This window comes from Nicotiana tabacum, chromosome 3 (genome assembly GCF_000715075.1).
Source record: "Nicotiana tabacum cultivar K326 chromosome 3, ASM71507v2, whole genome shotgun sequence".
Taxonomy (NCBI): domain Eukaryota; kingdom Viridiplantae; phylum Streptophyta; class Magnoliopsida; order Solanales; family Solanaceae; genus Nicotiana; species Nicotiana tabacum.
The window spans coordinates 144,848,215-144,873,707 of record NC_134082.1 but is presented as its reverse complement, the minus strand read 5'-3'; the positions used below and the strand labels follow the sequence as shown (position 1 = coordinate 144,873,707).

The 25,493-nt window shown below is 39.0% G+C and overlaps 1 pseudogene; it reads left to right on the top strand.

The window, feature by feature from the left end:
* The first annotated feature begins 7,667 nt into the window (after window positions 1-7,667).
* On the top strand, window positions 7,668-24,209 carry LOC107760969 (basic endochitinase-like; annotated as a pseudogene).
* Window positions 24,210-25,493: the final 1,284 nt, after the last annotated feature.

Here is a 25,493-nt window from a genome sequence, read left to right as displayed (position 1 = left end):
TTGCCGCTAGACGAAACACCAAAGTCTCCACCGGCAAAAGGGACTAAGAAATAAACCAATGATAAGATAGCAACATGAGACACGCCCTCGGCTATATCCGAATAAAGGACTGTACCGCGTCCTCCAAACGAATGTCGAGGTTCAAAAGCACCATCACCACTAAGGTATAACCATCTCCCTGTTCATTTTATATTTCATGCTAACCTTTGTTCAGGCGCCAGACCGAAGCAGTCAAAACGCTAACCCATCTCGAAGACCTTAAGGTTTTAAAGCATCTGTTGTACTCTTTTCCTTCGGCCAAGTTTTTATCCCGAAAAGGGTTTTACCAGCAAGATTTTTAACGAGGCAACATCTATATGCTACCTAAAGAAGACTCAACAAATATTCAAGGTTTCTTTTGCAATCAACCTCGAACTCTGGGGGGCATCCCCCAGGAAATCCATCCACTCGGAAAGACCAAGAAATGCCAAATGTGGTCCCAATAGGAAAATGATGTATCAAGCCAAACGGTCGAACGAACTGTGTCCGTATATCCGGGCCTCCGACGGCAAAAACATGTACACTTGTACCAAGTAATCAAAGAATATATTTTATCTAAGCATTTCACACTCCAGAAGGAAGCTCGGCCTTTTTTGCAAAAAACTGGTCCAAAGCCAAAAGACGACCCGAACACACGGGGACTGGCATCAACAACTCACAAGCACGATCCTCGAGTTGGAGCTTTGAGCTCGTAAGCCCCCAATGAGGCAATAGTGAGATCACATTACGGCTCCAAATCCAGAAGATAACCCGAACACTCGGGGACTAGCATCTAAAATTCAAATGACCTCCGGGTCGAAAATTCCGAAATTGTAAGCCCTCAATGAGGCAATACCAAGTTTGCAAGTAATGGCTCCCGAGTTAAGAAACCCTTGACGACTCGGGGACTGCCGTCAAGCGCCACCTCCATTGACTCATCAAAACCCGAGGTCTTAAGGCCACACGCGGGCAGTCTCAATCTTGTAAGACCTACATAAGGCAACAACAATAACTGTAAGACCTCAAAGGCATGTAAAACTTGTAAGACCTTACTAAAGGCATAAACCCGATCTCAAAGTTTCGGCTATATATCGAACTGGTAAGACCCCTAAAAAGGCATACCCTCGATATAGATGCCGAAACTACTTCATTCGGGACTTAAAGGCTCTTGACGAACACAAATGACTCCGGTCATAAGGTTGTACCAGCCAAACAAACGCAACTCGGGGACGCCCGACCGTCGCTACAAAATCACAGGCCTTCAATTACTTCGAATCTACTTCGAAAAGAGCCGGTTAAATAGGCTACCCTCAACATAGGCAAAAGAGCTTCGACCATGTCAGCTCCAAATAACAGGCTTTGAGATACTTAGCCTTCGATCCAAACCTCCCGATGTGCTCGATTATCGCCATAGAACGACTCATAATCGAGGTTTTTTATCGAACCGTCGAAAAGTCAGGCAAAAATTATTTCAAAAAGTCCTTAACGAGGAAAAAATAAAGCCAATAAAAGGTCGCTTCGACCCAAGGTGTAAAAGCCATTATCTCCAGCCCACACTAAAAGGCCACATCGGCCCAAAACGTAAGAGTCATTGTCGCCAACCCACACAAATCCAAAACTTGAGGGTCGAATGAGCTCGAGTCGAAACCCGACTCGGAGACTGAACCCAAAATAGTTAATTAAATATGCCTAAGAGCAAAGAGTAAGATCCATTGTCGCCAACTTGATAAGCCTCAGGGCCACACATATAAAAGGTCGCTTCGACCCAAGGTGTAGAGCTATTGTCGCCAGCCCGCACAAATACAAAACTTGAGGGTCGAATGAGCTCGAGTCGAAACCCGAACTGTAGAGTGAACCCAAAATAGTTAACTAAAAAGGTCGCATCGACCAAATGCGTAAGAGCCTACGGGCCGGCCTAATGAGCCCAGGGCCATATCACGAGTCTAAGGATTTCTACCAATTCAAAGGCCAATTGATCTGGCTAAAATCTCAGCAAACAGAAACTCAAAAGATACAAAATTGCGAGGTTTCCCCCTTATACATACATGTAATAAAATACAAGCTCCATTTATAGCATACTATGAAAGTTCTATACATAGAGACAAGAAAGTAAACAAAAGTCCCCCTTGGGGACAATGGCACGATGGCCCCATCCTCGCCATCTTCAGCATCAGACAAAAGGTACTTGGCATCGTACTCCTCTGCCTTGGCTTGCTTGATCTCTTCCGAAAGATCGAAACCTCATGGCATGAATTTCCTTAAGAGTTTCCCACTGAGATTTGCACTTCATGTACTCTTTACTACTACTCGCACGACCAAGGGTTCTCCTTAGCTTAGCTCTAGCAGCGGCAACACTCTTCAAATTGGCCGCCACTTTCTAGCTTGCCCTAGTGCCACTCATTACAGCCTCGGCTCGGGCATTCACCACCTCGTCCTTCACCTTCGAAAGCTCGGACTCGAGCCTTGAGATCATATTTGCTCGGACAGAATCGTTCGCACAAGCACTCGGACTTGCATCTTGAGGGCAGAAGCCTTAGCCAAAGAACTCTCTTTGGCTGCAACTTGGGCATCTGCATGAGCCCGTAGCTCGTTAAACTCACGTTTGGCTCGGCCAACTTCACACCAAAGTCGTTCCAGCTCCTCCGTTTTACTCTCCAACTGAAATATCGAAACATTAATCTCCAAAAATGAAAGGAGGAGCATACGTCACCATGAACTACCGGATACCTGTCTTTCAAAGCGGCTCTCGCAACTCTGGCTTCGATCCGCCTCACACCGCAGGGATACCAGCTCGCTTTCCTTTCCAGTGCAAAGAAGCTTACAAGATTTCTCCCTATCCGAAGCTTTCTGCAACATATCCTCATAGTGAAGCCGAGCCGCTGAGCCTCGCCAAAGGCCGAGCCAATGTCCGATGGCTTAATGTCCCCCGAAGCGCCTTTGGTATGAAAAGAAGGAGGCACCACGTGCTCCTCTCCCTTCGAAGTACCCTCAGCAGAAACGGGGTATGTCCTTTCGAAAACCAAGGCCTCCGATATCGAATGATCGGTCGAATCACCTATTTTGAACAGCTAAGAAGGACTTGCCCCGCTGCGAGCCTCCTCACACCCCGGAGACCCTTTTCGTTTATCATCGACCCTCGACCCCGAGGTCGACAGTCTCTCCTCCTCCCCCAGAGGGCACGGCCTCATCTCGAAAAAATCTCTAATATCTGCGGCGGCTAAGTTAGTATGCTAAAAACAAAAATACTATTTTGGGGAAATAAGCCACCAAGCGCCTACCATGATGTTTTGACTCCCATCTCCCCTTGTATAGGTATCTCCACCTGTACTTATCATAGGTCAAACAAGCTGCCAGCTTATGAGACCACCCATCCAAATCAGGGACCTCATTCGGCAACCAAGGAGTCGCTACAAAAAATGAAACAGAAAAAGGGCGTTGTGGAGCCTGCCTCTAGACAAAGTGTTAAAAATACAGGTATGACACTTACGTGTGAAATTCCATTTCTCAGGAAATGGCAGAAACTCTCCAGGAATGATATCGATCGTCCAGCTCGAACAAATCGACTCATCAATCATCAGTCCTCGTTCTCTTCGCCGTCAACGGCAGGAGACCGGGTGGATCGACACTACAAAGTAATCAAACCCCGATAACGCAGCGGCCGATATAACCTCACGAGATGACTGAGGGTAAATTCGAGCTCGCCCTTATCTGCAAAGTACCTTATTGTCTGCGCTATCTTCCAAAGGGATGGGTGAGCCTGTGCCAAAGTAACCTGGTGTCTCCGACAGAACTCAAGCATGACCCAACTGGGGGGACCCGATGTAAAGGGACGCGTATACACACTCAAATATCCCTCGACGTGCGTCATGATGCTCTCCTCAGAGGAAGGTACTTGCAATATCACTTCTTCTCCCCATCCACAGTCTTTTCTGATCATTTCGAGGTGTTCCTCCCCTACTGATGAGATGAACCTCGACGCATGCTGCCGATGTCTTTGAACGTTGGGAGGTCTCTCCAACATAAAGTCTCTCCTCGAGACAAAGCATCTTGAGGCTGGCTCACCAGGCATCGGCGGTGTACCACCAACGGGACGCGGAATAGAGGCAGAACTCCCCTCTCCTTGATGGGCAGATGTCGACGTAGCAGTCATGGCTACGATTAAATAAGAGGAAGAGGATATAGATTTGGGCAAAGATTTTGAGTTGAAGCGACGGGAGAACTAGCACAAAACACCAAGTTCTATGGAAGAAATAGTTACTCAGAGCAGCAGAATCTCCATTGGAGAAGCAAGTGAATGAATATATAGGGGCAAAGCAGCGGCTGCTCGCCTACCCAGAGAGCCAATTAATTATGGTCATGATAACGTCACCTTTTCCTTGGGAAATGTACTGACAGGACTACCCCGGGGGTCCCTTTATCAGATCATACGAATGCTGCTATCCCACGAAAGTCGAAAGGCATCAAGACCTTGAAGGTTTCTTGATATCACAAGCACCGGCCCCAAAGAAGCTGTCGATCTAACTTTCAGACAGGACCCAATTTCGGGGTCCCGATCGTTCCAAATATGGGCTCCAAAGAGCTAATATTAAAATTCAAAGGTTAACTCCGCAAGAGGGGAGGGATATAAAGAATGGAAAGACTTGGGGCAGAAAAACCCTTTTGCATTAACAAAAATAAATTTACTAGGGGCGTCTTTACAAGACTCATTCCCCCGGGAGTACATACACGGAAAGAAAAAAGAAAAAGAGCAAAGCAACACAAGGTCTACTCTTCATTGCCACTATCCTCTGAACCATCTCCAGGATCCTCATCTGGAGCGATCAAGAGCACCGACTTTCTCTCCAATTCTTGGGCCTCCTCAATCTCGATTGAAACATCGACACCTCTGGCTCTGACCCCTCCAAGGCTTCCCTCCTCGCCTTCGCTCTAGCATGGTCGATAGCCCAAGCCAGTTTCAGATTGGCCTCTATCGATATATTACGGGCTATTTGATTCGCCGTGGCTGCGTCCTGCAGATAAGTAGCAACTTTTCCTTGGATCTCGGACTTGGCCGCAATCAGCACAACAACCTCCTTTCGAGCATTTTGGAGAAGATCATGGGTCGATACCAACTCCGAAGCTGCTAGCCCATTTCATTCCCTCAGCCCGAGGATCTCCACATTCATCTGCCCGATCAGCGAATCCCTTTGCCCGATCTACAAGGGGAAAGATAAGCTAGTTAGTATCGGCTTATGGGAACAAAGGTAAAATTCACGCATGGCAAATACCTGCTCAGCAAGATCAGCTTTTTCTCGGAGTGCTCCCTCCAAATCAGCCATGAGCTCGCCTGACTCTTTCTCCTTTCGAGCAGAGTAAGCCTCCGACTTTCGCAGTCCCAAGGTCAGCCTCTCAAGCTCCATTTCACGGCATGAAAGCTCCCCATGAAGCCTGGAGAGGGCATGATCATACATCTCCATACACTATGGAAAAACAAAAGAGTTAGAAGAATGAAGAAAAATGCTCGAGACTAAAGGAAATATGCATAAAATAGCTATCACCTGCTACTGGAACCTCTCCACTGCCTTGACGGCGTCGGGAGTGTCAAGATCGATGTTCTCGCTAACATCATCAAGAATGTTGCCAAGCGCTCCTCCCCCCTTTAGAGGACCCCCGACTTTGGGGGTATTCGCATCCCTTAGCTCCCTTGACGAGAATTGAGGGCCCGAACTGAAATCACCTATGTCATAGATGTCCCCGATAGGCAATTCCTGTCCTTGAAAAGCTCCGGGTCCCGACCCTTCAGGACCAGCAACAACGGTCCCCCCAGCGAAAACTACACCAAATCCGGTCATGGGATCTGAGACCACATTGACACCATCCTAGAAGGTCTTCGATGCACGGGGCTGACCTGAATCGGCCGTTCCCAATTCGGCAACCTCCTGCCAAGGTGCCTGTGAGGCTCCCGCGCCCGACCTTATTCTCCATACCAACCGGCACTCGCCCTCGTCACCATCCTCATCCTCAACGTCGAGGCTTGCTTTGGAAGTTGAATCTGAGGTCCTAATAATGGCTCGAGGCTCGCGTGACTTAAGTTTCTTTGCCACGGGAGGATCGACAACCGCCTTACCTTTCCTTTTCTTTCCCTTGGCAGGCTCTGAAGTCTCCATCTCGCCGCCAGGGGTGACCTCATCCACATCTCTCGCCGAGGCCTACACGAGCACAGTGACCGTAACTTATCAGTATAAAGGATACGGGGAGAAACATAAGGCTAAGACATAGGTGGCAAGGAAATTTTACCATGATTCTTGGCCACACACCGCTTTTTATCCAGGTCGGGCCAAGACTGAACAAGATATGGGAACGAGGTGTCCAACCGTTCGATCCATCCCAGCATATCCGAGACCTCTTCGGGATACTAAGCGGTAGCTGCAGAAACCAAAAAGAGGTCATTTTTCCAGAAGAAAGGAAAGAAAATCACAAAACATGTTCGAGGGAAAAAATGTTTACGCTGTGCGTTCCACTTCTTCAGGAAAGGCATCCTCCCGGTCGGAATGATGTCCGAGGTTTTCACCCAGATGAACCTACTCATCCACCCTCGATCCTTGTCCTCGTCGGTGTTCGAGAAAAATAATTTTTTGGATCGGTGGTGAAGCCTAATCAAACCTCGATAAAATCGAGGGTTGTACAACCTAATCAAATGGTTGAGGGTAAAGGTCCCGCCCTCAACCCCATTGGAGAAATGGCGAAGCATCAAGATTATCCTCTAGAAATAAGGATAGATTTGACCGAGCGTCACTTGGTATTTGTCACAAAAATCGAGGATAATCGCATCTATCTCCGGGGGAGGAGATTTAGAAGGATCGACAGGACCCAAAGTGAATGGGTAAGTATATACATGAAAACCAGCCTTGTAATCCGTTATGTTCTCATCGGGCTTGGAATCTCCACCTCCACTGCCTCCCTCCATCGGCAGTCTTTCTTCACCTTCCCTATATTGGTCATGATACTAATATACCAGGACACGTGTTCACATCGGCCTGGTGCGGATGAGGTTTTATCGATGATAAAGTCCTTCGACATGGCAAGCTCGGTGGGAGTACATTGTCCCAATGTGGGTATCACTTTGGGTTTCCCTTTAGATGTTTGATATGAAAAGGCAGCCTCGTCTTTCCGAGGAACCATCTTGGAGGTTCTAGCCATGATGATGATGAAATTTCTCTAAGAAAGTAAGAAGAAAGGATGTGAAAGGGGATGGGTTTGGCTTTGCAAATTTGAAGATGTTGAGAAAGTAAGAATTATCAAACGATTGGTGCATTTATAAGAGCTGAATGGGCAGAGGAAGGGACGAACTAATAGCGGTTCATGGGCTTCTCGATAGTCGCATTTGACGGCGAACATTGTGCGGTTTTTTGGGCATGGCATTTAATGCTCTGATAGGCTAACGTCACGACGATGATGCCCTCATAATAGAAGCTCAAAATCGTTTCCTATCACTTCATTCTAGGAAACGCGGGGACTATCTATATACGGTGAAATCATAGGGTCCAATTTCTCATCATTAAGGCACTTTGAGAGATCACCTCGACGACTCGAGGCCGCAGCCGAATATCCTCCCTCGAGGGTCGTCGACACTCGACCTTAGGGCAGTAATGATCACAGCTATAGTAGAAATGGGGAGTTCCCAAGGTACACGGCTAGGACTGACAGAGCCTAGTGGACTACTCTAAACTTGAATCAGGGTGTCATCCGGCTGTTCCATCTCCATATCTTCGTAATTAATGCATTTTGTGCTATGTTGGAATTCCCCTCGTATATAAAGGGGATCCTTGTCATTTTGTAAGGACTAGTTACTTCAGTTGCTCCATACGAAGTATACAAGAACATTCTCTCTACTCTCTAACATATTCTCTTGATATTATTGCTTCCATTTACTATCTTCATTATTGTTCATCATTTATTGCTTATCATTGGCTATAAAGAGCCTTCATTGAATTTATTATAACTGTTAGTCATACTTCGACTACCTTCAATAGCTCTCAGCCGAGCTCCGGAATCGACCTCGAGGCCCCAGAATCGACAAAGCTCGAGGCCCCAATAATTAACCTACCGGTTTGGTTATCACCTTACTCCTTACCCTCATCTCGTCTCTAAATCTCACACATAGTATCATCTGTTTAACAACTAGCATAAAAATAGATCACGTATTTTTAGAGTCCCAAAATCAAATTTAATTATTATTACCATTTTCACGGTAAACACTATCACATGTTAAAATTCACTAGAAATTTCATATACTACTACAACTAGATATTTGTACTGAATGAACAAGCAAATTGAACTAGGAAAACAGGGAAGGGAATGGTAAAAGCGTTTTACTATTAAGCAGCAGTCTTTTGTCAAGATATATGAGTCATAGCAGCTGATTAATAAAAAAGAATATCTACTAGCAAGAATTCTACCCAAGACTCAGTCTTAGGTGTTTTCCTCCCAACTTAGTCCATAAAAATTCATCCAAATTTGATTATTATAATATATACATGTAATGTGACCCATTGGGTAAGCAAATGTCATACTATAAGCGAAACTTACATGGACGGGGTTGGTTCGACTTTAAACAAAACCAAACCAAATCAATTGTATCAGTTTGGATTAATTCGGTTTTATCGGATTTTTCGAGTTTTTGTTATATATTTAGTAACAAATTGATAAATATATGATCTATTAAAATATTCTTATAGAAGAATTTTCTTAGTAACACATGATAGTTATTCTTTAATAGCCTGACAATAATTTTAAGGTTAACCGAATTTAATAATTAAAAATAATAATTAAATAAAAAAATTAATATGATACCTATATATAATGATATGTTCTATTTAATTTTAAATTATCGAAATACCATTTCAAATTCGAAAAAGATATAAGAATTTAATAGATCTTGACATATGAATATGGAAGAACAAAGAGATTGACAATTTCATTAACACTTGATAAGAAAGTGATCATACAACCCATTATTTAAGGTCAATAAATATGGAGCACTTCATATTCTATTAAAATTTATATTCCGCAAGAGAATCCCAAATATTTTTAGATATTTCTTTAAAGAAAATTCTATATAAAATCTTAATAGTATATATAAAAATTATATATTTATATGTCGGGTTAGGTTCGAATTTTTTTACTCAATACCAAATTAAATCAAACCAAACCTAGTCGGGTTTTTTAATCGGTTTGGTTTGACATTTCAGTTTGGTGCGGTTTCCCGGTACGGTTTGTACCGTAAGTGTAAGTGGAAGTGTTGGAATTAAGCAGCCATATTGGTATTTAATTACTAATTCCCTGTAAAACTCAGTTTGAAAAGTCTGCACACCCCTTCACTCTGCTCCCTATAAATAGCAACCTTCTCATCACTCCCAAAACACACAACTTTCATATATATCGCACTGAATTTTGTAGTATAATTAGAAAGAACGAAGTTTTGGGCAGTGGTTTTATTTTGTGTCTTGTCTGTAACAGGAGCATTGGCACAAGATGTTGGTGCTCTTGTTAGTAAAGACATGTTTGAGAGACTGCTACTGCACCGCAACGATGCCAATTGTGCTAAAGGATTCTATACTTACGATGCATTCATAGCTGCTGCTAGGTCCTTTGGAGCTTTTGGAACTACTGGAGACCCAATACTCCTAAGAAGGAAATTGCTGCATTTTTGGCTCAAACTTCTCATGAAACTACTGGTATTTCTTCATATGCATTAGTATGACAACCTTTAGTTATAAATTAATCTTACACAAGATATATACTAATGTTATGTTGATAAATAGGGGGGTGGGCAACAGCTCCGGATGGTCCATATTCATGGGGATACTGCTTCAAGCAGGAACAAGGCAACCCTCCAGATTACTGTGTCGCAAATCAACAATGGCCTTGTGCTCCCGGTAAAAAATACTTCGGTCGAGGTCCCATGCAAATATCCTAGTAAGTACTCTAGTTTTAATTTGTTAATTTAGCAGATTACCTACCTTATTTTTTAAGTTCTTGATCAATTGTTACGCTATTCGCAGAAAATCATTTATACTGTAGGGTGTAGGCTAACTCAATGAGAGAACTTAACACTATCAATCTATATTTTACTTAACATTTTGCATGGTTACCAACCTTATTTTTCAAGTTGCTAACATTTTGAAATTTTCAGTTATAGAATCCTAATACTACAAGAAAAGTGCTAATTACATGGGATTTTATTCTTATATAATACCTGCGGATTTTCATGGGAAACATTAGAATTCCTAAATTTAAAATATTTTACCTGTTTAACCAAAAAGTGGAATTTCGGTTAAACAAATTGGTTCCATTACCGGGAATCTAATAATCTATTCTTTTTTAGTTTAACTTTCCTTGTTGCATCAATCTTGTCGAACAATAATGACAACATTCAAGGAAACCAAGAAAACCAATAACTTCAGGGAAATTTACAGGATAATTACACCCCGGTCCCTTCTCCACAAAGCTCTACTCGGCGGTCTCGAGAAGGCACTCCTGATGGATCTCATGCAAATGAAAACGCTCAATTTGAAAATGTTGAAGCTATCGATGAAGCTTTGGAAAAATTAATTGCTAAACAGGTCAATAAAGCTCTTGAGGCTTTTGCTAGCCAGTTACCAGCTGCACCACCCACACCCACTCCAAATAACAACACTTTGGAGAACCCTCGCTCTGAGTTTGTTAATTTAGGTAGTGATGGAATTCCCAGCGAATCACAAGAGGGAGTACCAGGTAACTTAGTCAATTCTGATTTACAAAATTTGGTACTAACATTGCAGAAACAGCTCAAGGAGCAAAGTGACCGCATAGAGAAAATACTCGGGGTGCCGCCCATAATCAAAGGGATAGATATGGATAAATATTCGCAACAATCCTGGAAGCCAAGTGCTGCTCCCCTCCCAATTCCAAGAAAATTCAAAATGCCCGATATTCCAAAATACGATGGAACAACTGATCCACGAGACCACGTGACTGCATTCACAACAGGCGTAAAAGGCAACGACTTGACCAAACAGGAGATCAAATCAGTATTGGTCAAGAAATTCGGTGAAACACTCACTAAGGGTGCATTAACATGGTATTCTCTTTTACCCGAAAATTCTATAAATTCTTTTGTTGAGCTTGCAGATTCTTTCGTCAAAGCACACTCGGGAGCTCAAAAAGTCGGGAAAAAAATAGAAGATATTTTCAAAATCAAGCAAGAGGACTCAGAATTGCTTAGAGAATTCGTGGACAGATTCCAACGTGAAAGAATGAAATTACCGCGTGTACCTGACAATTGGGCAGATATAGCCTTCACAAGTAATTTGAATGAAAAAAACTCGGAAGCTACGAGGCGATTCAAGGAAAGTCTTTGTGAATTCCCAGCTACAACATGGAATGATGTTTACAACAGGTATATCACGAAGCTGAGGATAGAGAAAGATATTATCTCACGGTCTCAAAAAGAAGAAAAGGTAAGTTCGAGACGGGCGAAAATCGAAAAAAGGTCCTGTAAAAATAGGTACGAACCATACAAGGGACCAGCGGGAAAAGACTCACGGTCAAAACAGGACAATCAAAGGTACGATCACAGGTCGAGGAATAGAGAGTCGGGCTCGTCAACAAGATTTGGGAATGATTGAAACACGCGTGAGTCACGAGATGGTGATAGAAACTTGAAGGCGAGGTTTGGCGGTTATAATTTCAATGTGAGCACTTCCGAGCTCGTAGCTGTTTTGAGAAGCATGGGTGACAAGGTATGATGGCCAAAAGAGATGAGATCGAATCCAAACAGGCGCAATCCTGTTGGTGCAAATTTCACAACGATCACGGGCATAAAACGGCAGACTGTAGGTTTTTACAAAGTGAAGTTGGTCATTTATTAAAATAGAGTTATCTCACCGAATTATTCAGTAAGAAAGGAAAGCAAGCATACATGAAGAATAGGCAGGAGCCCTTAAACTACCTTCTCCCAAAAGGACCATCAAAGATATAAGTGGAGGTGAAGACATTAATGGTGTAATGTACACAACAGCCAATAAAATTTCCAAAGTCATAATTACCCGAGGGAAGCGAGTGCGACATGTCTTAGAGGAAGAAAGCATTACGTTTGATGATGCAGATGCGGATGACGTATTATCTCCTTATAACGATGCACTGGTAATATCTCTACTTGTACATGATACTAATGTTAAATGAGTTTTGATTGATTCAGGTAATTCCGTGAACATTATTCTGTTAAGAGTATTACGTGAGATGCAAGCTGAAGATAAATTAATACCAAAGGCTCATACTCTATCTGGATTCAACAATTCCAGTGTCGTGATGAAAGGAGGGGTAATACTGACTACATTCGCAGAAAGAGTTGTCAAAGATACAAAGTTTCAGGTAGTAGATATGGACATGGCTAACAATATGATCCTTGGGAGACCACAGATCCACGAGATGGATGCCGTTCCGTCAACCTTGCATCAAGTTGTTAAATTTCCATCACCATGGGGAATAAGTCAAATTCGTGGGGACTAACGTAAATCCAGGAACATCAACTCTGTAGCTGATTCAAGTACGAGAAACAAAGAAAAATAGCAATCACAAAATCCAGTTGAGGGTACCACAACACAAACCTCAACTGAACAAGGGCGAACAAACGTGGACTCAAGGCCATATACCATTCAAGAACCAGAGGAAAATGAAAATATCAAGACAACAATTGAAGAACTAGAGGTTGTGGTGTTATTTGCACAATGGCCTGATAGGAAAGTTTACATAGGGGCCAATCTAAGCCAGGACATGAAAGGTAAGTTGATTGAATTTTTGAAAACTAGCGTGAATTTTTTTTCTTGGTCCCACTCTGATATGACAGGAATACCACCGGAGGTAATGACTCACAAATTAAATGAAGACCCATCGTATCCTCCTGTCAAACAAAAGAAGAGAAAGCAAGGAACTTTCAAAAATTAGGCGATTCAAGATGAGGTTCAAAAATTACTAAAGATTGGGTCTATCCGTGAGGTAAAGTATCCTAATTGGTTAGCCAATACTGTTGTGGTACCGAAGAAGAATGGTAAGTGGCGAGTTTGTGTAGATTACACAGACCTTAACAAAGCCTGTCCTAAAGATTCTTTTCCACTACCGCATATAGATCAACTAATTGATGCTACTGCAAGACATGAATTATTAAGTTTTTTAGATGAGTATTCAGGATACAATCAGATCAAAATGGATCCGATAGATGAAAAAAAAACTTCCTTCATAACTGACAGGGGGACAAACTATTATAAAGTAATGCCTTTTTGTCTCAAAAATGCTGGTGCAATATATCAAAGACTAGTGACTCAAATGTTTCAAGAACATTTGGGGAAAACTATGGAAGTCTATATAGATGACATGCTCGTCAAAACTCAACATTCAAGGGATCATATATCACACTTGTCTGTTGCATTTCAGATTTTGCGAAAATTTACTATGAAATTAAATCCTGAGAAGTGTGCATTGGTGTTGCATCAAGTAAGTTTTTAGGTTTTCTTGTCTCTAACTGTAGTATTGAAGTGAATCCCACACAGATTAAGGCCATTGAAGAAATCCCTGATGTACTTACAAGTAAAAAAGAAGTGCAAAGGTTGACAGGAAGAATTACAACCTTGGGAAGATTCATTTTTAAATCATCAGAAAAGTGCTTTAAATTCTTTTTAGCTCTTAAAAAGCAAGATCATTTCGAATGGAATGAGGAATGTCAACAAGAACTCAAAAATTTGAAGACATACTTATCAAATCAGCCACTGCTCGCAAAACCAAAGGTTGGGGAAAGACTGCTCATCTACATTGTTGTCTCAGAAGTAGCGGTAAGTGCTATTTTAGTCCGAGAGGACCAAGGTAAACAATCTCCGATCTATTATGTCAGCAAATCTTTTTTAGATGCGGAGACGCGGTATCCTCAATTAGAAAAGCTTGCACTTGCATTAATCATGGCATCTAGAAAATTAAGGCCTTATTTTCAATATCATCCTATTGCTATTGTAACTGCTTATCGATTACACAATATATTACACAAGCATGATTTGCCAGGTAGGTTAGCCAAGTGGGCTATAGAATTAAGTGAATATGATATCACATACCAACCTAGAACTGCTATAAAATCTCAAGCGTTAGCTGCTTTCGTGGCTGATTTTAGCCAAGGGTTGCAATTAGAAGCAGAAAAAGAATTGCAGGTGCTCAACGGAGCTAACCCAGGAATTTGGACCTTATTTGCTGATGGTTCATCTAACATAAAGGGTGCAGGCTTAGGGATCGTTTTGGTGCCACCTATGGGTGAAACCATTCGACAAGCCATTAAAAGTCATTCTATAACTAACAATGAGGTAGAGTACGAGGCAGTGATTGCAGGTTTAGAACTGGCACGAGAACTTGGAATTAATCATATTGTAATCAAGAGTGATTCGCAGCTCATTGTTAACCAAATGCTGGGGGCTTATACCGCCAGGGAAGCACGAATGCAACAATATTTAGAGAAGGTACGGGATCTAATCAGGCAATTCCAAACCTGGAAGGTTACGCTAATACCAAGAGATGAAAATGTTGAGGCGGATGCCATAGCTAATCTCGCATTTGCAGCAGACGTGGCAAGCAATGAAAATGCTTCAGTAATACATTTGTTTCATTCAGTGCTCGATCCAGATAAAAATAAGGTAAATTTTAATAACCTAACCTAGGATTGGAGGAACGAGATTGTTGCCTTTTTGCAGAATGGAATCGTTCATGAAGACAAGAGGAAAGCTCACGCGCTTCAAAAAAAGGCTGCTCGATATTGCTTAAAGCAAGGCAATCTTTATTAGAAAATGTTCGGTGGTCCCTTAGCAAGATGCCTCGGACCTTCTCAGACAGAATACATGATGAGAGAAATACACGAGGGGCATTGTGGGAATCACGCAGGAGGAAGATCACTGGTAAGAACCCTAATCAGGCCAGGTTATTATTGACCCAAAATGGAAGAAGAAGCGGAAAGTTTCGTGGCTAAATGTGATAAATGCCAAAGGTACGGTAATAATATGCATAGACCTGTAGAGTTGCTATATCCGGTCACTGCACCGTGGTCGTTTATGAAATGGGGGATAGATATCGTGGGTCCACTACCACAAGCAAAAGGACAGGTAAAATTTTTGCTCGTACTCACTGACTATTTTACTAAATGAGTAGAAGCAGGAGCATTCAAACAAGTGCGTGAAAAAAAAGTTAAAGATTTCATTTGGCGGAATATCATATGCCAATTTGGTGTACCAAAGGAAATCATATGCGACAATGGCCCTCAATTTATAGGCATGCAAATCACAAAGTTCTTTCAAAGTTGACAGATCAAAAGAATTACATCCACACCTTATCATCCAGTGGGTAATGGGCAAGCTGAGTTAACAAACAAAATCATTATCAATAATTTAAAGAAACGTTTAGAGGAGTCCAAAGGTAATTGTCCAGAAGTGTTACCTGGTGTTTTATGGGCATACCGCACAACAGCAAAAACAAGTACAAGAGAAACACCATTTTCATTGGTTTACGAAGCTGAAGCTTTAATTCCAGTAGAGATAGGAGAGCCAAGTACAAGATTTACACAAGCGTCAGATGAGTCTAATAACGAAGAAATGCGCATAAATCTTGATATACTTGAAGGGAAAAGGGAAGCTGCACTAATAAGAATGGCAGCACAAAAGCAGGTCATAGAACGATACTACAACCGAAAAGCACGCCTAAGATTCTTTAAAATTGGGGACTTTGTGCTTAAAAAGGTTTTCAATCTATGAAGGCAGCTAATGCAGGGAAATTAAGTCTAACATGGGAAGGACCCTATAGGATTTATGATATTGCAGGTAAAGGAGCATACGAGCTGGAAACAAAGGATAGCAAGATACTACCTTCACATTGGAATGTTGTTCACCTGAAGAGATACTATTTCTAAGGAATACCCACGGTTAGGTATCCGTATTTTAAAATTTAATTTTTGAATTGTTAAATTTTACTAATGATTTTAAATGATATGCAAAAAGCTAGCCCGTACTAAATGATGAGTCACGACCTGCAAGGCACGTGGAATAAATTAAACTTCCCGGTCTAGGGTTACAATTATTTTGATAGAAATTCAAACGGGCTAAGCAGTCTTCATCTATAATCGCACCTCCGAGTCCCATATGTTTTTTCCTTTTCAGGGAAAGGACCAAATGAGATGAACAATCAAGTGCTCGAGGCTTCATACTTCAACGCTCAAACACGTGGAGGACTATATAATATACACATGCATGTGTATAAAAAAGGCAAAGAAGATTGGGAAATAATCAAAGATCAAGCCTGAAAAGTTCACTCAATGAATGAGTCAAGTACAGAGCAAAGTCACGATCTAAGCCTAAAGAAAGACCTTACCATAGCTAGGGTAAAGGCAATGTATTGAAACGGGTTATAAATAAAAACCTCGTGTTTATTTTTTCTTTTAAATCCGTTATGAGGAAAACAGTTACGAGAAAGTTATAGATGTAATTCAAATACATGTAAAGTGTTATTCAAAACTAGACAAAGTTCAAATAAAAACTTGTCAAAGTTATTTCAAGAAACATGTGTATCCCTATTTCTTTTATCGTATATTAACACCGTTATGAAGTTGAGACGTCTTCTTCATTAAGTGTCGAATATAAAAGGGCCCTCTTTTATAAAATTCATGATTAATTTAAGTATTCATGAAGTTAACAGAAGCATTTTTTGAAGAGTAAAAATGCAAGTTATTCAGTAAGTCCTTAGAAATAAAGGCAAGAATAAACAAAACAGAAGTTCAAATAGTAACGAAAAACTTATTAATATTAAAAGTTTAGACTAAGTATGAACTTAGTCATAAACTAAAAATTGTTTATACATATTGCTCCATAAAAGGTCTGGGGACTTAAGTTTCCAAAACAAACCCTCAAATAAGACCAAGGGTTTTAACCACAATTTTCCAAAAAGAAAAAAAAAGGCACAAAGGAATTCAAACAACTTAAACTTGTCACTGAGTAGATGAAGGAACTGAAGTAGGTACATCAACAACAACGGGTTCAACTTGGCTTGAAAGAGTGAGGATATATGTATCATCTTCAACATTTGCAGAAGCGTCGACCACAAGAGAAGGAAAATCTTGGTTCTGCTGAGTGTTCTCAATAGTTTCATTTATCTTAGCTAACTCAGATTCCAAGTTAAAATTCTCTTGGCTAGCTTTAACAAGTTTATCACGGCGAGAATTCAAAAACGCCCAACTCACTTCAATGGCAGACTTATCTTCAAAGATCTCATAATCTCTTTCCCAGTCAGCGATTTCGTTCTTAGCTTTTCATTTTCAGCCAAGGCAGATTCATAGCTTGAAAAGAAGCGTGGGAATTTTCTAAGGAGCAAACCTTATCAGAAGAAACCCAGAGGTCTTCTTGGGCTTGAGTCAAATTCTGCACGGGTTCACCAGCATAGGCTTCTTTTGCATCCAAGAGAGCCTTCAACTCTCTAATATCTTCACTTGCCTTGGAAAGCTTCTCGGAAAAAGAAGTTTCAAGATGAGCCTTTTCCTTGTCTGCTTGACTGGAGGAAGACTTTTTCAACTGCCAATTTCGAAGTCAAAGCCCGCACCTGCTTCTCCAAGGTACTTTTACTTTCTTCTAAGTACTTCACGTCGATCTGAAGACTTTCATACTGTTTTTTCCAATTATATGACTCCAATTGATAATCACGCACTAACTGCTCTGAGAGGGTAACCCTTTTCATCATCTTCGTGCCGATGAGATTGGCCTAAAATGGGGGAAAGGGAAGGAAATGAGAATCCCAAAGGTAGAAAAATGACAAAGTAAGAGTTAGAAAAAAGGAATACCTTTAAAGAAGCATGCACAATGTCATTCATCAAAGTCAAAGAACTATGGCTCTCTAGCTTAGCTCTCTCAACAGGACCAATTAAAGGCTTTAGCCACACATCTGCTTGACCGGATTTCCTTAAAAGGTTACCGTCAGCGGGGACTTTAATAATCACCTGCCTCATAGCACCACTCCTACTTGAGCAGCCAACCTCAGTACGGTGAGCAGATGGAGGAGGAATTGTCGAAGGAGGAATAGTAGAAGTAGTAAAAATAGCCTGGGGAGGAACGAAAGCAGCCATAATCGACAAAGTATGAGTCACATGCACGGGAGAAGAAAAAGAAGCCAAGGGAGCTTCATCAGAAACGGGACCTAAACTTTCACTACCAAACCCGCGGTCAAAAAGTTGCTCAACAGAATCATGAGCAGCAGCGGGAGCATCATCAACATCATCAGGGATCACTACCAAGAATTCAATAGATTTGGTAAGAGGAATAGAACAACGGGGGGATGCTTCTGCTTCATCATCAGAAATAATGCGTCTACGAGCCCGTGGCCTTGCTACCAAGGAACCCCCGTCTTCCTCTTCGTTGGAATCTTGGTCATCAACGGCTTTTCTTTTCGATGAAGAGACCAGAATTATTTCTTGAGCCCTTTCCAAAGAGATACGAGAATCCGCAACCGCCTCAGCAGTAACTCCTCGAATAGCAAATCCTGATAGAAAGAAGGATTGAGATAAGTATCGGAAAAAAACAATATGTAAAATAAAATAAAAGCTCTTACCATGAGTTTTTACTTTCCAACCAAAACGTTGAGAAAGGGTCTTCCAAGATCTACCATCCATTGGTGCAATACTCAACAACCTTCCTACCCAATCACGGAAATTGGGAACATCTTCCACAACTCTCATGGTTGCTAGAAAAGAAAAGTAAAATTAGAAAAATCAACAAAATTGAAGAAAAAGATACGAGAAAGTTAGAAGATTCACGTGCAAAATTCCACTTCTCAGGGAAGGGAACGTTTTTATCACCCACTAAACCAACAGTGGGGGCAGCAACAAACCTGGCATAACAGCCACGATCTTTGTCATCTTTAGGGCTAACTAGAACTCTTTTGCTCCTGGCTACTAGTGTAAAAACACCATTACGAAAGAGTCTAGGGGAGTAAAGATGAATTAGATGTGGGAAAGTAAAAAAGCACACTGGATATGTTGGTCAAGTGCCTCAAACAGGAAACAACCCTCCATATTATTGGGCCAATTGACCTAAGCAAATATCAAAGAAATGACAGAACACGAGAATAACAAGATCAATAGCAGGTTTGAATCCTAATGTGAAAGGGTACGTATAGACAAAGGAAAAATTGGTTAAGTAAGAGGTAATTCTTTGATTCGGATTAGGAATAATGATAGGAAAGTCATGATTCCAATGGAAGTATCTACGGACTAAAGAAATCAAACCTTTAGTAATTTGAGTGGGATAGATATCAGCACGATCTAAAGAAGATACTTGATTTCTAAGAGATTCTCTGTCCTTATAGAAAGATAGTTTCGCAGGAACTATCTCCTCTACTAGAGGTTCACGAAGAGGTTCAGAAGATTCTTTACATCTAGAAGAAGATATGTGTGAAAGAGAACCTCTAGTTCTAGAAGAAGGGTCAGAACTAGGCGAAGGAAGAGAAGAACCATGCAAGGATGAAGATCCTAAATTACGAAGCCTACCTTCTTTTCTGCTCCTACTGAGGGCATTAGAGAAGTTATCAACTATGGGGACCCTTCTTGGGTTAGGGTTTGATGAAGACATGATAGTACGAGGAAGAAACAAACAAAGATTCAAGAACTGAATATTTTGAGAACTTTATGTGATAAAGACAAAGAAGAAAACTACATTTATACTGTGAAGCAACCGTCAAAGGAAAAAAGTGCAATGATGGAAAAGTAGTAATGAGAACTGACACTTCGTGGTTAGTGAAGCCGTAAAAAACCTTAAAAAGCGCTGCAAAGTTGCAGAACCAGTAAAAGGGGTTCCACGCGTGAAGAGCATTAAATGGAAGTGACAAATGAAGCGTTGATTCTGCTATAGCATTAATGGTGACAAAAATTCCCGTTTAATGATTTCCACTTCCCAAATATTCAATTGATGAATAAATGGCAAGTAGGGAGGGACTATCTGTATTGGGAAAAATTGAGTTTACATATTAAAGTGATTGGAAGATGACATGTCATGACACGTAGACTGGTCAAAGAGTTATGATTGGCAAAGAGACACGAGTTGCAACATATACGAGCAGAGGCATAAGAGGAGACACGAGCGGATACTCAAAAGATTCAACGCGCGTACCTATTTAAGTCCAAGAATTAAGGAGAATGAATCTGACAGCACAAGAGAGTACAGATACAGTATTTAATGAGCATTAAATACTAAAAACGTTAAAAAATCTGTATTAAAATACAATAATTATGTAACGTAGCATTTAATGTCTTTAAAATTGTCTATAATGACCTTATTATGACAAAGGCAAAACGCATATTTCCAAGATAGCTATAAAAGGGAAAGAATGGGTCAATTGTAAACACACAAAAAATACAATCTGAATACATTGGTTTTACTTTGTTATCTTACTGTTGGCAAAAATCACTTTCCATTATTCATTCTTTGATTATCAGTAACCCGAGTTCTTCTAAATTAAGGCTTTAACCGAAATTTCACTTTTTGGTTAAATATTACTTGCGATAAATATTTTCCTGGGAAAATCCATAGGTAACTTTGGCGCCATTATGCACCAAAATATTACCTGGGAAATTACGAACGGAAATAAATTGGCAAGTACATTTTCGTAGGAAAATCCGCAGGTAAAAAAAATAAAGAAAATGGAAAATAAATCCTATATTAATCGGAAGGAAAATCCCTAGGTAACTTTACATGTGAATTTAGTTGGGGATATTTTCTTGGAGATTTGCTTATTTGGGAAATTATCTGGGGATATTGTTGCTGCGGATTTAGCTGGAGATTGTTTCTTGGAGATTTATCTTGGGATTATCTTAACTGGAGAATTACCTGGGGATATTATTACTACAAATTTAGTTAGGGATATTTTCTTGGAGATTTACGTGTGAATTTTCTTACCTTGGTAATTACCTAGAGATTTGGTTGATGCGAATTTAGTTCTAAATTATTTTTCTTTGGATTTACTTATTTGGTGGAATTATATGGGGATTATATTATTGTAATTTTTGCTAGAAATTTATTTTTGGTAATATAGCTTGGGATTTACCTAGAAATTTTATTACCTACGAAATTAACTAGAGATTATTTGTGTGGTTTTAAACAAAAATTATTTTTTGAGTATTTCATTATGCGGTTTTGATTGGGGATTTGTTCTTAGGATTTATATAGAAATTTTATTATTGTTGTTTTAATTTGATAAATAATATTTGGGAATTTACCCGAGGATTTTATAACTATATATTTAAGTTTAAAATTCTTTAAATACTTTTAAAATATTATTTAAATTTCTAAGAAGATGTTACCTTTTACATTAAAAACTATCTTTTTCTGAAAGTTACAAAAACTTGATATGTGAAAAATATCCATATGAACTAATTTTATCTATTATAATTTGTTCCCGATCTATGTGTAGGTAAATGTAAATTGTTGATCCTATATAAAATTTAATGATTTATATATATTTGGATTGGGCATTATAAGTCATTAAGCTTAACGTAGTCGGTTATTATTTTTTTCAGTAAATTCAATAACAAAATAATTACCACAAAGTAAATTATTTTAAGAATTAAAAATTAAATATGGTTAACATAAAGGACATAATAAAGCTATGATACTACTACATTTGACATATTTCAACTAATATCATCAGAAAATATACTAAGTGTAACAAAATGATTGACACCTATTCACTACTAGAAATTCGGGCAAAACCGACCAAAAAAACCGACCAAAGTTGTTCGATAATGGCAAATAACCTTCCAAAACGCGACCATTTATGTGTGGACTTTATTTTGAAGGTCGGAAGGGCATACCGACCAAAGTAGGTTGAAAATTACCGACCAACTTTAGTCGGTCAATTAAATTCAAAAAAAAGTTGACGAAAAAACCGACCAAAGTTGGTCGGTATTTAATTATGAAATTAAAAAATGCACCATCTGAGAATCGAATCGGGGTTTATACTGTGGTAGGATACTATTCTACCACTAGACCGTTGGTGCATTTTGTTTTAAGACTTTCTTTTATTTCATTTATACTCTTTAATTGTATTTTCGCACCAAAATAACTGACCAAAGTTTGCCGATTTTATTAAAAAATAGAATTACCGACCAAAGTTGGTCGGTTTTTTAAAATAATCGGTCTAATTAACCGACCGATTTCGATCGGGTTTTTTAATTTTTAATTTTTAATTTTAATTTCTTTTAAATGAAAAATCAGCCAAAGTTGGTCGATTTTTTGAAAAATAAATTTTGTGGGACTTAATAATAGTTTCCCGCATTTTTGCGCCAAAGAAAAGTTGATCGGTTTCGTAAAAAAAATATATTTTGAAAAACCGACCAACTTTGGTCGATCGACTGTGATCGATTTTTGCCAAATTTCTAGTAGTGATTTAAGTTTAATTTCTAAGCATAATTCAACTAAGTTTTATTGTGTCATTTTTTCACATGTATTTGATTACATAAAATTCAATTATAGCATATATAAAATGATATAGTTTGAGAATGTTAGTATTGAAACTTAATATCGAATGATCTTATAACTCTACTTTCTAACAACATCTCTTGATCAAATTCTACCATTATTAAAATAATTTAATCACATATATTTTATTAGGATTAGTGAAATAATTCTTACTAATTATCATGTATAATGTATTTAATTCTTGTTAATTAATGTATTTTTTATATTAAAAAAAACTAATATGTCATTCGAAAAATATAAATGAAAATTTGAAAAATAACTAAGGATACCTAAATTTGAAAGTAATATAAATATATTTTGCTATTACTTGGAAAAGAGTCATTTGATTTATGGATTCCTTACTTAATGCATCCTCTTACAAAACAAAATAAATAAATAAGAGGTAAGCATTAGTAAGTAAATGGTACTACATGGGGAAGCGGTAGTGGGATATTCTTGTCCCACATCGCCCAAGAATTGTAAATGTTTGCACTTTATATGCTAAGCATCTAGAAATAACTTCCCAGGTAAGGCTTGAGAAAACCTCAAATATGCAGGGTGGGTTACTATATATATTTAGGGAAGGTTTTTTAGTACTTTACTTTTTCATCATAAATGATATGATTGGATACTGTAGTATATATCTTGTCTGTAGGTGGGGAATATCTTATATATTATATATAAAATATACATATATAGGAGAGTTGACTTTATATAAAAATATAGCAATTCTAAATTTTTCGTCTAAAAATTTCGGCACATGCACTGGGGAATTTTCATGGGGATGGACTTGCAGTTATTTCCCTACAAAACTCCGCAAGAAAAACCCCAAGTTCCAGTAATTTTTTACCAAAACTTTCATGCGAATATCTAGAATTTCGTATGGAAAAATTCGTAGGTAATTTATATTTGAATTTAAAACCCAGTTAATTTTTATGCGGACTTAAAATCCCAAGTAAACTACCAGGGATTTCTACAATTAGTAGATAATAGTTACCTACAAAGGTTTTTCCATCGAAATTTTTTCAGAAGGAAAATTCGCATGAAACTTACTTTCCTACTAACTTTCTTACGTAATCCCAACAAAATTCCCATGTAATACATGATTTTGTAGTCAACTATCAATATTATGACATGTAGTAACTACAACTATGGACCAGCTGGAAAAGCCATAGGAGTGGATTTGTTAAAGAATCCAGATGCAGTTGCAAATAACGCCGTGGTTTCATTCAAGACAGCGTTGTGGTTCTGGATGACACCGCAGCAACCAAAGCCATCGGCCCACGACGTCATTACTGGTAAATGGAGACCATCAGGAGCTGATTCATCTGCTGGTCGTGTCCCTGGCTATGGTTTAATCACCAACACCATCAATGGAGGAATTGAATGTGGAAAAGGTTCTAATCAAAATATGGAAAACAGAATTGGCTTCTACAGGAGATACTGTCAGATTCTTGGAGTCGACGCTGGCAACAATTTGGACTGCGCTAAACAAAGGCCTTTTGGGCAGTAAATACCTTAGTCTGCTAAGTTATACTTACTATTATATATATAGTTCTCTTTCTACAAATAAGTTGCTACCGTCTATCTATGTACTACTATCATGTGTGGCATCATGAGGTATAAATATAAATAATAAAGTTTGGCCCATCCAAACTAAGATCGATCTCTTGCCTATTTCTCTAAACGTTAAAAAGAGTGTGTGGTGTTTCATGCATGTTCTCTTCCTGTTTCTTGTCTTGCATATGAGAATGAGTTAATCATCAATGCGGCCTGGTGAATGGTGAGAAATGTATTATCAAAATTAATCATCAGTACTATTTCTTTTATTTCGCTATGAAAAGCAATCTAATAAGAGCACAAGTATATATCCACAATGACCATAAAACGGAATCCTTTTAATTACATGGACGACAGATATAAAGTACAACCTTTTATACTTTGACACTGTTAAGAAATGCGTTGGTAACTACCCGCTGCCAAAATTTTAAAGCATGTCACCAGAATTATTTTGGAGAATGCAATGTTTTGCGGACCCTAATGATTACGATGAAAGTTTCCGGCGATTATCATGTTTTGTGGCAAATTCTAGTGACCACCATATGAAAAGTTATGGCAATTTACCATGTTTTATAGCAAATCTTGATGATCACTATATAATCTTTTTGTCTAGAAGCGGTTTCCAAAATTCGAGTAGAGGTTCTTTTCCCAATGTTTTCTTATCAAGGTCAAAAAATAAAGGGAAATTTTCATAAAATACTATTTTTTTAGTAGTAATTAGTCATCTATAGATATCATTTGCTATATTACAGATTATAGATACATTTTTTGTGGTTATAAGATGTATTTGATATATTTAATCTATTGTATTCATGAATACAATAGCAAAAATAGGCGTGAATCATGGAAGTCCAGCTAATCAGTTGTTGTATTCGAGCGTATTCAACTGCATTCATGGAGTGAAACATGGGATTACAGCTGGACAGATTATTGTATTCGACTGTATTCACGGCGTGAAATAGGGGATTATACTGTTTTTAAAACGGAAAGTGAATCAACTAACATAATAGACTCCTAATATAACTCAATTATAACACACAAAATTTGTATTTTCAGTTATAAAAAAGATTCTCAACCGAAAAATACCCCAAAAACATAGCAATCTTCAGAGAAATTATATAATACATTTGAATACATAAATTATATTAATTAAAAAAAATATGAATACATTCATGGTATATAGCGAGATAGTGAATACAATGAAATACATAGAATACAGCGAGATACATTGAAATACAATGGAAAAAAGATAGTGAATACAATGAAATACATAGAATACAACGAGATACATTGAATTACAACGGAAAAAAAGACAATGAATATAATGAAATACATGAAAATACATTGAAATATATTAACAGAAAATCAAGTTGCTCAACC